The 15,379-nt window shown below is 27.1% G+C and overlaps 1 protein-coding gene across 1 annotated transcript in view; it reads right to left on the bottom strand.

Moving 5' to 3' along the window:
* Positions 1–3,271: 3,271 nt before the first annotated feature.
* LOC107441492 (POU domain, class 3, transcription factor 4) overlaps positions 3,272–15,379 on the bottom strand; it is a 92,098-nt gene continuing 79,990 nt past the window's right edge. The window contains exon 3 of the mRNA XM_016054779.5: positions 3,272–3,703. The gene's annotated coding sequence lies outside the window, so the exon portion shown is untranslated. The remainder of the gene's footprint in view (positions 3,704–15,379) is intronic.

The following is a 15,379-nucleotide window of genomic DNA, read 5'->3' on the forward strand; positions in this document are numbered from 1 at the left end:
GGCCGGGAGAGCCTGGTTGGTAAGGCACCGTACCCATGTCCAAGAGGTCGTGGGTTCGATCACAGCCTGTCGAAGACTCCCTGTGTAGTAAATGGGGACTGTTGCAAGTTAAATCTGTCGTTTCACTAAGCTCTCCATGTTCCCATAACAAATCGTACCTCTGGGAGCACTGATCCTGGAGTTTCCTTGTCCTTTGGATTGGGTTCAAAATTACAAGACTACGGAGTTAAACATTGGTAGCCGTAAACTCAAAATTAGGTCAACGACGGTTATAAAATAAAATAAAACATAGAGCTGAAGCAAAGTGAATATTCTTTCATGTTAACTACCACCTTAAGTTTAAAACAAGAAATTCTTAATCCAGTTTTATATTGATATAAAGATATTTATTTAACTTATATATTTTGATGCATATAAATGACTTAATGTTTCAGAATGAATGTTCAGAATGGAATTACTTAATTATTGCTCTTTATTTTTTCGAAAAAAAAGCATATTTCCAAAATGAGAACATGCCTTTAATGAAACCTTACCTGTCTTATTAACTTATTATACGTTAGTGGGGTCTAATAAATTAATACGACAGGTGATCGTTTTAGTAATAAAGCAATAATCATCTGTTAAATTAAGTATTTGATTTAAAATAAGATTTGAAATAAATAATTTTCTGTTAATTATAAAATGATTCTTGCTGGTCTTAAAAATTATAATGAAACTGAAACAAATTTTGATCTTTTAATGCGTAGGTTACATTTTTAATTTTTTAAGGAAGCATGTAGGTGAGAGAAGGGTATCTCAATTGTGTGGAAATCTGTTCTGCTTTCTAGTTCTGTTTTCAAATTCTGAACTACACTTTACAAGTCAAGAAGGACCTACAGTTTGTCTACAGCAAGAACTCCCCCGGCCACAAAGTCTGAAGCCGTCTGCTGCTATGGGAACAAGAATAGTGCATTTTAGGCAGGATTTCTCTTCACTCTAGGGCTAACACAAAAGACCGAAGGAAAAGATTCCCTTTCTCTCGCTGACCTGAGCCAAAATCTGACCTAAACGATGATCCACACCCTTACTTGAAATAGTTATACCTCGTTATCATAGTCAACCCCAAGGGGCCAGATTAATGACTAGGGGAGTTCTTACTTTAGATAAACTATACCATATTGGAGGGTTGTGATTGTTCAATTCACAGTGTCTCTGTAGATAAGTTTGTTTTAATATCAACTCTTAAATGTTCTCTTGTTTTAAGCTATTCCTATTTATTGGTCATTAGAATTATAAAATTATTTTTAGTCCAGCTTATTATATGTTTGCGAAAGATTCATACCCTAACAAACAATAAGAATAAAGCAGCACGTTTCTGTTTCGTTTCGATAACCTCTGCTTCCGGGGTAAGACTGAGTTTCTCCTTGATGTGTGTCTATGCTGGGCCCACGAAAGCTACAGTGTAGCTGAGGAAAGAGACAACTACACTGTTAAAAGTTTCATTCTAAAATTATGGTAAAATAACTGGCAGCTGTCTGCCCATCCGACTAACCGTAAAGTTTATGGTAAAGAACATTTTTTTCTTTTATGGTTTTGAAAACATTTACAAAAAGTATGGTTTTAAAACCATGAATGCAAAATTTTACGGTTTTCTAACCATTTACAACTAGTATTTTTCAAAAACGTAAAAAAAAATTTAATTTTTAACTAGCCACAGGAGCTCAGTTTTTCGTAAAGTCATGGGCATTGAAGAGTGTCGGATACTAGAAATTCTTCATGTGAGGGGAATGGTGGAAATATTGTGGTGTTAACACTAGGACTCGAACTCCAGTTCTGCAGATTGCTGCTCTGTCCAGATGACAGATAAACCCGCTCGGCTATGATATGTACGCAGTTGTAAAGAACTGAGTACTTCATTAGGTGGTTCTAGTTGGGGCGATAAAATTCTGGTTGTTTAACCGTATTAGGTGAAAGCAGTTAATAAACAATTTTTCTCAAACTTAACAGTTTGATTTCCATTTTATTTATGGTTATTTGACTATTTTGATTAAATATGGTAAAATTACCATTCAATAAATTGCTATTTAAACATTTTTTCAGAGAAATTTCTAACAGTGTACATCCAATGCTAAACAAAAGTCTCAAAAGCCTCTCTTCAAAGCACAAAACACCCTATTTTTATTTTTCGTGGAATAATTAAGGCCCTTTAAACAAAATCCTAATTTTTATATAGATATAAAAAAAAATTCTCTGCAATTTTCTTTTAAAAAATATTTATTAATAAGCGCTATATTTTTTGTAAGGAATTTATTTCTGGTGTACAGCAGTCACAATCATCTCTCTCTTCCTTTAGTGTAGTCTTAACTGCATCGCATGTAAATTGCATTTATAATTTATTTTTAATTGTTGTATAAAATGGAAATGTCTGCTACTTTTTCAACAAAATTCTAGTGTTTCTAAATTTTCCATGGAGTTAACATGTATACCTGGTCTTAATCCTCTAGTGGGATTTATAACCCCGGGTGATTTGAATTTTTCCAGAAAAAAATCATTTATAAAAAAAAGTAGTGCATCCAAACTTTTCAAAAATGATATATATCATGGCACTTACTAAACAATGAATATCTTGATAAAATTTGACAGTTTCCAGTTGAATAGTTTAGCTCCTTCGAATTTTAGTTACCCCACTTTACCCTATATATGTTGAGGAATTAAAAGCTGTGGGAACCCTGAAAGTTGAAGTAATATACGTATAAAAAAAATTCTTATAACTAAGTACACCGTTGAAGTGAAATTTTAAAATATAGTAAATATGGTAAAATTTGGTAATTTAATCATGATACATTATAGTATAAAAAAAAAATTTCGGCTAAATTTACTTTTCAGTTTTGTATTTTTTTACAAAATGTGTGGTAATAAAAATTATAATTTTGAAAACTAGAATTTCCAGTAAAGCATTATCATATAATCGGAAAAATGACCTAATTTATTAGTTAAGTACCAAATATTTTGTTTTAGCTTTATTATTCAGATTTATATATTTTTAAGTAAAAATCTCCTTGCTATACGGTATGGTAATTTTACAAGAATTTTTTTCACTGTGTATCCCGCTTATTTGTAATATTGTTTCTAGATAGGTACTTTATAGATTTTCTGAATTTTCGCTATATAACTAATAGCGCAATGTTCAGAAAAATAATATTGCCTGAACGGAAATAATATAGAGTGTATGAATAAATAGTGTTATGAACAGAAAAAATAAATAACTCGAGAAAAATCCCAGAAGACATCACACTGTTTAAAAACATTTATGCATTTATTTAAATATACATAATTACAAAAAAACATAATAATTAAAATGAATGCTTTCAAAATCAATAAAATTTATAATGTTTTGAACACATTACGTATTGATTCATAAACTACTCGTGTAATCAAAATAACAATGAAATAACGAGACAGTCTTTGGACTAGAATGTATAATTTCTTTTTATAGTAATAAATTTTGTTTTAACTCTTCTTTGTTTTCAGATTCTAAGCATGCAAAATACGAACAGGGTGTCATAGTCATTCACGAGGATTTTGTGCAAAGACTGGAAAACCGGGTCCCCTTTTTTGGGTCCTCCAGGGGTCCCTCTTGTGACGTTTCGGTGCTTTAGAAATTTTCTTTCATATCCTCATCACTCCAGTGTGAAATCTTGGTTTCTTCTTTGTACAATATGCACTGTAATAAAAGAAATAAATATTAGAATGTTTTTATAATGTCACATCCTTTAAAATGTTTGAAAATGATAACACTAGTTAAATAAAATGACTATATTATTTTAAATCTGTTGCTTTTTTGTAATTGTTAAATGTTTTACTGACTATTTCTCATGAATAGTTTAAATTTATACTGTACATGCACTCGAAGAAATGAAACTCCCACTTTTGACAATTCAGCAATCCTTGAGCTGTATTTTATTAATTTTGAAAATCACGAAATTACATGATTTGTGAGAAAGCGCGAGCTTTCAAATATGTGACGAAAATGTTTCCTGACTCAAAATCTCATCGTAGTGCTTGGTGGGAGATTGTTAACTAGAATGACGAAACTAGGATGAAGGCTAAACGATCGAAAATAAAGTGACGAAATAAGCCAACCGTTCTGAATGGTAGTCCAGGAGTTGGCCTCGTTCCAAGAAGATCATGGGTTCGAATCAAGCTTCAAGTATTGCTCTAATTATCTATTTGTACTGTACACTTTTTATTTTTCTATGGCTTTGTGAAAAAAACCACCTACATTAGATATTTTTTTCAAAAGCAACACTATCAATAAGGGTGAATAAAATGAGTAGTGAAAATTTAGTTTCTTAACTCATAATAATGAAAAGGAATAAATTATTTCAAAATAATTAAAATAATTATACATGATTCATTTCAAAAGGAAAATACCCTTTTCATATTCAGACCCCAATATTTTAATTTTCCGAACTTCAAATATCAATTCGATAGGTTTTTTTTTTTTTTTTTTTTTACTTTATGTGAAAAGTAATTTATCAGTAGAATAATTTTTTTAGTAATTCTGATGTCAAGATTTTCAGAACTAAAAGAATACTTAAAATACATAAGATAAGCATGGAAGCAATTATTTTGCAGAGTCAATAAAAATAAAGTTAAAAAGAATTTATTGTTTATAGTTTTGTTTTAAAAGCAAAAACATATATTTTTATTTCCCGACTTAAAATCTCAACGATTTTAAAGTATAAATTGCTAATACTATAAATTCAGAAAGTAATTTTTTTTTTAAATGTACTTCAAAAGTGTTTCTTAATAAAGTATATTCTGAAAGAATTACTTTATAAATTATACTTTTAAAGTATTGCAATAAAAAGTATGCTCTAAATGTATTAATGTTTAAAGTAAGCTCGGAAAGTATTATTGCAAAAAGTATTCTTGAAATGACAACTATGTTAAGTACACTTCTAAAATGTAAATTACACTTTAAATTACTATAACACGAAGTATATTTCAGAAATATTACTATAAAAACTATATTGCTAAAGTATTATTATGCAATTCGCAATATACAAGTATTATTGTATCAAACATATTTTAAAAGCATTATTTTATGCTTTAAAATAATTTCTCTATAAATTAAAATTTTGAGTATTAATATATTAAGTTACTTAATGTTAAAATTAAAAATCAATACTGTGTTAAACATATTTCTAAAGGAATGCTGTAAAGTATGGTTAAGTATTACTATAAAATTTACTTTAAAAAATTTACAATATAAAGCATACTTTAAAAAATGTACTACATGAGTTTTTCTTCAAATGTGTTACTTTATATAAAGTATTTTCTTAATGCATCACTTTATAAAGCATATTTTTAAAATATAACTGTAAAAAGTATGCATATAAATATTACCATACAAATCTTACTTATAAGATTACTTTATAAATTCTTGCTTTATACTAAAAGTATTGCTGTATTTTTTAAAGTATTCTTTTATCTGTATTCTATCTATTTATTTTTATTTCTAAAGTACTCTTTCTTTTATCGTGCATAAAGTATGCTTTAAAAGTATTATTGCGTAAACTACACTTAAAATATTTAAGTAATTAATCATCTGTTACAGAAACGTTATATTTAAGTCTCTAAACTTTCTCATATCAATTTACTTAATTCATTTTTACTAACTCCCTTCACATTGCTAAAGTTATCGACATTTTTTTTGTGACTTCTTTCATTCCGCCATTCAAAACTTTACAATAATGGACCGCAAATAATGACACAGAACCAAATAATGGATGTATTGATTTAAAATACTTCAATATACTAACAAGGCTTTTCAATGGTACGTTTAAACAGAGCCACACATAGATCAGAAGTTCTACTTTTGAGTTGAATGGCACGCAATGTTTACTTGTGCCATTCACAAAAACAATAAAATCAGTCCTTTGCAAAGAACAATTTTATTTATTAATGTGGCTAATTATCCTCAAAAATAGTCCTCGAAACCATAAAATAAACTGTTGCACCCTTGTCGTACAAAAGACCAATAACTTTTGTATTATCTTATTTATTTATATAATAATTTTTACTGGTTTTCACATTTAAGCTAAATCTGAGGTTAATAGAAGTTTTGTGAATAATATATCATTATTTGGTGCTTAATATACCTTATTTTATTTGTTTCTTTTTTATTTAGCTGGTGAAATAGACACAAAATAGTACTGTCTTATTATTGGATCAATGTTTTTGTTGTTCTGGTTATTTATCCCACTTATGCGATACACAAATACTTGAAATTTAAATGCATATTAAGTAAATGAGTTATAACACTGATATAAAATTTAAAAGAAATTGAATCCATTATTTTATTTTGTGAAAACAAACTAACAACCATGGCCTTAATATAATTCTTTGAAATTCATAAACCAAACACTGATAATTGCAGTAAATATTTTAAAGTTATCCTTATTTTTTTCAACGAAATTAATACTCCTACCAAATAAGGAAGTAGAAAAAGTCATTTTTTATTTATATTGAAAACTCGTAACAGAATATAAATACGAATTCCTTTCGTTTCAAAACTTAAGAACCAAATTTTTTTTTCAATAAAAAAAATTCTCATGATGAAGCAAATTGTAGGATTATATATTTGATAATGAGGAGAAACAAAATCAGGAATGAATCATTGAACTTGAAGAATGAATCATAGCATTAAATTTAGTAATGAATATTGCAGTGTATTTAATTTGATAGTGATTATTAGAAGAAAAATTTGATAAATATTTTCAATTTGATAATGAATATTATAATTAAAGTTTGATTATTAATGTTAGAATTGACATTTGTAATAAATTTTAGTATCTCCCTTCAGTCGGAATAGTTTCATAACTCTGATATATCTCTTTTAATTGGAATATGCCCTATATTTTCAAGATATTTCCATCAGTTGAAATATACCCTATAGCTTCAAGATATTTCCTTCAGTTGAAATATGCCTTATGGCTACAAGATGTCTCCTTCTTTCGGAATGTGCCGTTTTGCTTCAAGATGTCTCCTTCAGTTTGAATATGCCCTATAGCTTCAAGATATCTCCTTCAGTCGGAATATACCTTATAGCTATAAGATATCTCCTTCAATGGGAATATGTTTTACAGCTTCAAAATATCCCCTCTAATGATTATCAATTAAGTTAATATAGATTAAATTGATGTTTGGTAATGGGGTTGAAATCTGATAATCAATATTGGAATTTAAATTTGAGAATGAATTTTTGAGTCAAAACTTGATGAATATTTTGAATCGTATTGAATTTGACGATAAGCATTAGAATATTGAATTAATCATAAATAGTTCTAAAAAAAGTAGATAAAAAAATTTTTAAACAAATTTCCATTCATAAAAAAAAATTATTTAAATTTTTTTATACAATAGATTTTAAAATTAATCTTTAACACTTATTTAATAGAACTAGAGTCTAGAAAGAACTATCTTCTTTAAATATGCATACATCCCATCACTTATTAAACTTAAAAAAAAGTAACTTGAAGTAATATCATCAATACCCCCTCAGAACAAGATCCTAAAAAAGTAACATAGATGTTTCGTAGTCTTTATGATAGAGGTTTCATGAGAGCCCATTTATCTTCCATAAAAATAATCCTCAGATAATCCCAGGCAGGGAAGTGTAAAAGCATAACATTTCCCTTCCCTATATTTAGGAAATGTGATGGGTAGAAAATAATCCATAGGTAATTGTAATCACTCTGCCCCTCCCTATTATTTTTCCACAATCCGCTTACTCTTGGGTATGGTCATGATTTGATCCGAATCATCTTAATGTTCCTTCAATTAAAAGACTTATTTAGGTTTTCATCTTAGAAACACAACGTTTAAAAGATGATGCCTTGCATCAAAAATAAGAAGGGTTCATTTTAATATTTTTATTTAATTATACACCTTTTGAAGTTTTAGTCTGCAATATCATTCAAATTTATTCGAATTATTATATGGTGGCGAGTTGAACCTTATCATCATTTAAAAAACTTGATTTCAAGACACCATGGTTCAACACTAGAGCAATTAAGATTCGTTAAAACAAATTATTAAGATTTCAAAAATTGTGCACTTTAACATGGTTTGTGAAACAATTTAATTTGATAGTATGGTTCACTTTGATTCAATTTAGATGGGATACCAAGTGGAGTTATATTATGTTTTAAAATTAATTAAGAGATGAATTGTAACAAAAATAAAAAAGTATTATTCGTTTTGATATTTTTATTTAATTATACACCATTAGAAGTTTTAGTCCGCAATATCATTCAAATTTATTCAAATCATTATATGGTGGCGAATTGAGCCTTATCATCGTTTAAGAAACTTGATTTCACGATACCATGGTTTAACATTAGCGCAATTAAGATTCGTTATAACAAATTACTAAGATTTCAAAAAATTTTGCAATTTAACATGGTTTGTGCCATAATTTAGTTTGATAGTATGGTTCACTTTGATTCAATTTAGATGTGATGCCAAACTGAGATATATTATCTTGTAAGCTTGATTAAAAGATGATGCCTTGTAACAAAAATAAAAAAAGTATGGTTTGTCTGGATATTTTTATTTAAGTATTCACTATTAGAAAAAGTTTTAAGCATATTTAAAGAATACTCGAATTCATTAAATGAACAAATCAGAAAGCAAACTAAAGTTTAATGGCAACAAACGTACAATTGAATTTAAAAAAACAAGAAAAAAACAGTCGAAGTTTAAAGATTTAGCAGAATTTTATAGTTTTCTTATTGAACTGTTATTTTGTGCAAGTTTCATTGTAAGGATAAAGTTAAATGAAAGAGTTTTAATACAAATAAAGAAGCTTAATCCAAAATGGATTGCTATCAATTTAAATATTTTTAGTAACAAATGTTTAATACAAATAAAAAGCTTAATTAGTTTGCAATCGATTAAGACTCATACATAAAAACAGATTTTTAATACAAATTAAAAAGCTTAATCCAAAATGGAACGCATGAGATTCATTTAATGACAGATTTTTAATGCAAGTAAAGAAGCTTAATCCAAAATGGAATGGAATCGGTAAAAATTCAATTAATGACAGATTTTTAATATAAACAAAGAAGCGTAATCGAAAATCAATCGCAATCAATTAAGAGTCATTTAATGACAGATTTTTAATGCAAATAAATAATCCTAATCCAAAACAGATCTCAATCGATTAAAAATCACTTATAGAAACACTCTTCACTTCACTTCAACTTGAAGTACCTTTCAATGTAAATCATTTTCTCGGGAATCTTTCGAACGCTTATTCCCTAAAGGCAAACCCTAACCATGCACTCATAGGTGATCATAGATCCTTTAAGAAGAATTTCATAGATCAACTTTAGCGGCTTGGAAATACCAGCCTTAAAATCTTCAGTGAATCTTTTCTGCTAGAAGGTCCGTAAAATCGACGAAGGCAAAGATTGAATTAGAAGCCAGCAAAGTAATTCAATTTCGGACTTTTCGCCCTCTCTTCCCCTCTTCATGTTGGGCTAAGAAGACGGTAATTGATTTCCTCTGCCTTCTTCAAATACTCTACTATTTTGGACGAGGCACTTTATATATATTTTCTTACTTTTTCCTTTTTTATTTCCTTCTTTGGCTTTTTTATTGAGGCTTTTTCCTGACTACTGTCAGTATAAACGAAGAGATGAAGCTGAATTTTAGCTTATTTTTTTTTTATGATGGACTTAATTTTGGAAAAATATGAAGGAAAAAATAGCTTTTGTGTTAATGATTAAGCTATAATTTGTAACATTGCTTGATTTGTTTCTGCTTCCCATTCTTTATTTGCAGACTTTTAAAAATAATGCGTTAAAGGTATGGTATATTTACCGATTTGTTGGTGCAATACGGAATAAATATAGTTTACATTCATTTAATGTATTTGTATGATTTGAAAGAAATATTTATGGAAAAGTAACATTTAGCATTGTGATTGCAATCTATAATGACTCAATTTAGTTTTACTTAAAATTACAGTAAAACACTAAGGGAAAAAGATAGCACTTTAAGAAAGCAATTTCTGGTGTATTTTTTATGCGTAGTCCAAGCCAATTTTTCAAAAGAGTTGAAAACTTTGAACTCATGATATTTTGTTTAAAAAACATTGAATATCAAAAAGATTAACAAAACACTTATCCCTGCAAATTGAGCTTTTTAAAGCAGTTTTTTGTAATACTAACTGCAATATTCTAAAATTGCCCATTTTTGAAGAATTATAGAGCAGCTTTATTAATTTGTCGTACAAAATACAACTTCAAATGTATGCCAAGGATGCATAGCAAATGTACTTGGAAAACCAAGTACAACTTTTAATAAATATATAAAAGAAATATAAAAAATATGAAGAATCATATTCCTTCAATAGTTTATGCTATTGATTAATAAATAAAGTGAAATATTCTTGAAACCTTACTTATCAAAGAAAGTTTTTCAGTTTCAAAACAAAAAGCATGCAGGCTATAACAAATATAAAACTTAAGAACACCATTTACTAAATGTAATTAACCATCCAATAATCTAACGCTTTTTATTCCTTCTAACACAAAATAATTTAGCCGAAATCGCTGGGGTTTTTTAATTTTGTGGTAGGTAACACGATATTAAATACTAATACTGAAAACATCATTAAACAAATAAAAAGGTTTAAAAATGTTGCGGATATTTCAAACATATTTAACATATTTAAATAAATCAATAATAAATATGTAACTCATTCGTATAATATATTTTATTGATTAACTTTGTATCAATCATTTCATTAATAGTTTATGAATTACCAAAAATCTTTGATGAGTTACAAAAAATGAGAATTTTTAAAAACAAAAAATTCTGTACAATGGATCTCTTCATAGAGAAAAAAATATGGTTAGAACTACTAGAATATGGTCAGTATTACCGTGTTTCTGGCTCAATGAAAACACTAAAAAGCATGGGAATTTTAATTAAAGTTATCAGGTAATGATTTAGGAAAAATTAACAATATGAATTCGTCACTTATTATAGTTTTATAATAAATGACGAAATGGGGTAAATTTGATAAAATGTGGTAATTTTATCATGATACCATACAGCATGGAATAGAAACAATTTAATCGGTTAAAATTACTTTTCAGTTTTGTATTTTTTACTAAATATGTGGTGATAAGAACTATGATTTTGAAAACTAGAATTTTCGGTAAACCATTATTATATGAATGGAAAAACTACCAAATAAATATTGCATTTTTTAATTTTATTCCCAGATTTAGACTTCTTTTTTTCTAGAAACCAGAAACAGTACCGTACCGTACGATAATTTTACCAGAATTTCTTTCAATCTTGAAATATTTACTAAGATTATTTTATACATACTTCATAATAAATAGGCAGCTATTACACGAAATTATAAACAAAATTTTTCCCTTCAACACGTTGTTAACTCCAATGCTCATTACCCAACGAAAAACCTAGCTCCAAGGACCAGTTAAATTTCTTGTTAATGATTTTGAAACCCTGATAGTTGTAAAGGATAAATTTTTTGTATTTAAGGTTTTATAACCAAATTTGTTGCAAACGGTTTCAAAGCCATAAAGGTAAAAAATGCTCTATACCGTAAACTTGTTGTATTTGTATAAACAGACTGGTACCGATTATTTTACCGTAATTTCAGAATGAAAATTCTAACAGTGCATAAACAAATTTAACAACATGCATATTTTACAAACAAAAATCTAAATTAAGGAGTTTAAATTTAAATTAAAAGAATTTGTTAGATGCTTTTATTTAAAAATATATCTCAATATTAAGTTTTATTAAATTTTGAATAATTCATATTCTTGTTTCCATTTTAGTTTTACAAGCCATGATCAAACCATTTAATGTACAATACGATCTTGATTTTTAATATAGAAATTTTTATTTTCATTTATTTCATTTATTTATTACATTCATTGAATTACGGATGTGATCCTGAAAGAAAAAAGGAATTTTCAGAGTCTAGTCTTTCTAACCTAGTCTATCCAAAAGTTACTTATGTCCAACATATGTGTCAGCGGTCAATTGAAGTAGGGATTGACGAAGTAGTGGTGGTCAGTTGAGCAAATCTCTCCTAAGGTCTTTTTCCTAATCCGATTGTTTGGTGGGGTTGAGAAAAAGGGAATTTACTGTAAGTAAGAGCACCCCCTCGGGTTATGTGATTTCTTTCCTCACTACTTAGATCAACAAGTGATATCGATTCCCTTATCGATATCGGAATCATTTGGATTTAGCGTTTCAGTCTCGGAAGACTTTTATATTGCTTTACGGGCCGAAGAAATTGTTTGAAAATAGAGAGGAAAATAATGCGCTTTTATTTATGGGCTATATTCTCTTCAAGTCCAGAACTTAATTTTTTGAATATCTTAAAGATTTATTAATAAGGAATCCAGAAATATTCAAAAAGAATTTATTTTATTCAAAAAGAATTATTTCTCTTCTCAGTCTAATCGATTAGTTTGATTTCCAAAAATAAATTAATGGCGATTATAATTTTTCATCGTCATCGTATTGTAAATTATTTCAAATGTATATCCTATTTTAATGCTTATAAATGTTGATGAATACCCTATTTTAATGTTTATTAATGTTTGAGAAATAGAAATGGGAGGACAGAAATAATAATTATAATAATAGAAATGTTTATGTTATTCTTTTATGAAAGTTTGAAAACGTTTTAATGCATGTCAAGTATTAATTTTTTTTATGAATTTAATATTATTTATACGGTACAGGTGAAGATGAAAATTTATAAATTTTAAATATATTTTAACTATTTATAAGAGATGTTAAAAACTATTTTTGTCACGGATTAAAAAATTGCTTTATTAAGATATAACAATTAATCATACATAAATCATTAGGATTTATTTTTAAATTACGTATGCTAAACATATAAATTATAAATTTTATAATATATAGTATGAAATTAATTATAAAGTAGCATACGATACGCTTGAATTTAATTCAATTCAAACTCATTACAAAAAATTTAATAATCGTTTTATTCGTGCCTTAAAATTAATTTTTAATATAACATAATAATTAATTTTACATAAATCGTTGAAATGATACACACCGATTATTATCATGCTCCTTTATAATAAGAAAATACGAAGTTTAAAAACTGAAACTGTTCTACTTTTCTTGCATGATTTTGTTATCATTTTACCTTTATGTCATGATGGTCTTTCTTTTCTTATTGATAAGCTGTGTTACTTAAACTAAACGTTTTTGCTATCAATATGTGATCAAATTTATTAACTATTAGACTGTCTTTAATTATCGTTATAAATATGTGAGAAATATGCTAGTTAGTACCTTCAGTTCAGAAAATATTTTTTGTCAATCGAAAACATGCAATTTTTTAAACCTATTACTTGCTGCTCATCTATAAAAATATATTGAAAATTAGACCTTCTCAAACAAAACATCTTTTAAAAAGATATTTAAAAATAATTAAATGTGACATTTTAGTGAAAACTGATAATGTTTGGAAAGCTATTGAAATAAATACACAAAACAAATGCATATATACAAAAAGGGCTTATACTACTCATCGATTATACAAATAAATCATAATTAAAATGATTCTTTTTGTTTTCCTTTGCGTAAACAAAACATTGTGAATTAGGCATTAAACATCTATTGTTTACTCCCTGCCAAAAAGCGTGTGTGAATTTTATGTTCACACATCATTTAAACTGTGTCCCCCTATATTAAGTTAACTGTCTATTTCCTCAACACATCTCTTAACCTCTCATTCATTCAAAGAAATTGTTAACTGTAACTTCAACTAAGAGGGTGTTTTTTTTTCTTCTGTGTATCGTGCCTATTTCTCGTTTCATTTTAAAGTACGGTGATTATAACCCCAGTGAGCAGAGCAAAAGACAGGTGACTTTCGTGTATTATCCACGCCCTAGGATATACATTTTTTTTATATTTTGCTCAAAACTCAGTCCAAAAAAAGAAGGGAGAAAAAAACGAGGATTGAGGAATATATGTATAAATGTCGCTGGGGGATGTCATGACAAAAAGCAATAGGGATTTTAAGGAGATTTAAGAGCTGTTGTTTTAGACTTATATTTGTTTTTATTTCCTCAGTTTGTGGATGCGAATGACATTGAATCATGAGATGCTATATTTTATTTTATTTTTATTTTTTTATGACATAGGTTATTTTTCTACGGATAAAAGCTTACTCTTATGTAATTTAAAAAATCAACTTATTTATATTATGAAATTTCATAGAATTTCTCTGAAGTATTTTTTTTAAAAAATGTATTATTAAAAGCGGCAAATTTCAATCTTATTTAGTGATGTATTATTAAAAGAATTGATGTATTATTTAAAAATGAATTATTAAAAGAGGTAAATTTTAATCTTATTTATTGATGTATTATTAAAAGAATTGATGTATTATTTAAAAATGTATTGCTGAAAGAGGTAAATTTTAATCTTATTGATTGCTTTGTAGAATACACACTTAAAATTTGAAAAATAACTAATAAAAATAATGCTTTTAAATATAGTAATTTACATATTTTCAGAATTTGTATGGTTCTATCTTCATATAAGAACATTCCATGCTCTTTCTCTGAAGTAATTTTTTTAAAAAAAGGATTACGAAATATGTAAATTTTTATTCTTGTTTGTTGCTATATAGAGTATATATTTAATATTTTCGATTAAAATTCGTACAATAACTATTAAAAATATTGCTTCTAAATATGGTAAACTACATAGTTTAATAATTAATATGGTTATGTGCTTTGAAGTTAATACGATAGCAATAATTTATAGCTATTTAATAATTTTAACTGCTGTTGTTTTACACTTATATTTGTATTTATATCCTAAGTTTGAATGCGAATGACATTGAATCATGAGATGCTTTATCTTATTTTATTTTTTTATGACATCGGTTATTTTTCAACGGATAATAGCTTACGTTTGAGAAATTTAAAAAATCAACTTATTTATATAATGACATTTCATGCAATTTCTCTGAAGTAATCTTATTTGTTGCTCTATAGATTATACATTTAATATTTTTTGATTAAAATTCGTACAAACACTATCAAAAATATTGCTTTTAAATATCATAATTTACATAGTTTAATAATTAATATGGTTATGTTCTCTGAAGTTACTACGATAACAAAAATTTCTAGCTATTTAATAGTTTTAAATCAACTTTGATAACTTAACTTAATTAAAACTTAAGTTTAGAGAAATAAAGTACATATAAAAGAAGATAAAACATCAAATTCATCTATTAAATACAGATTTTTAGCAATATAAAATATTTATACGTAGA

The sequence above is a fragment of the Parasteatoda tepidariorum genome, chromosome 5, assembly GCF_982258835.1.
Source record: "Parasteatoda tepidariorum strain Cologne lab strain chromosome 5, Ptep-v5.0, whole genome shotgun sequence".
Classification (NCBI taxonomy): domain Eukaryota; kingdom Metazoa; phylum Arthropoda; class Arachnida; order Araneae; family Theridiidae; genus Parasteatoda; species Parasteatoda tepidariorum.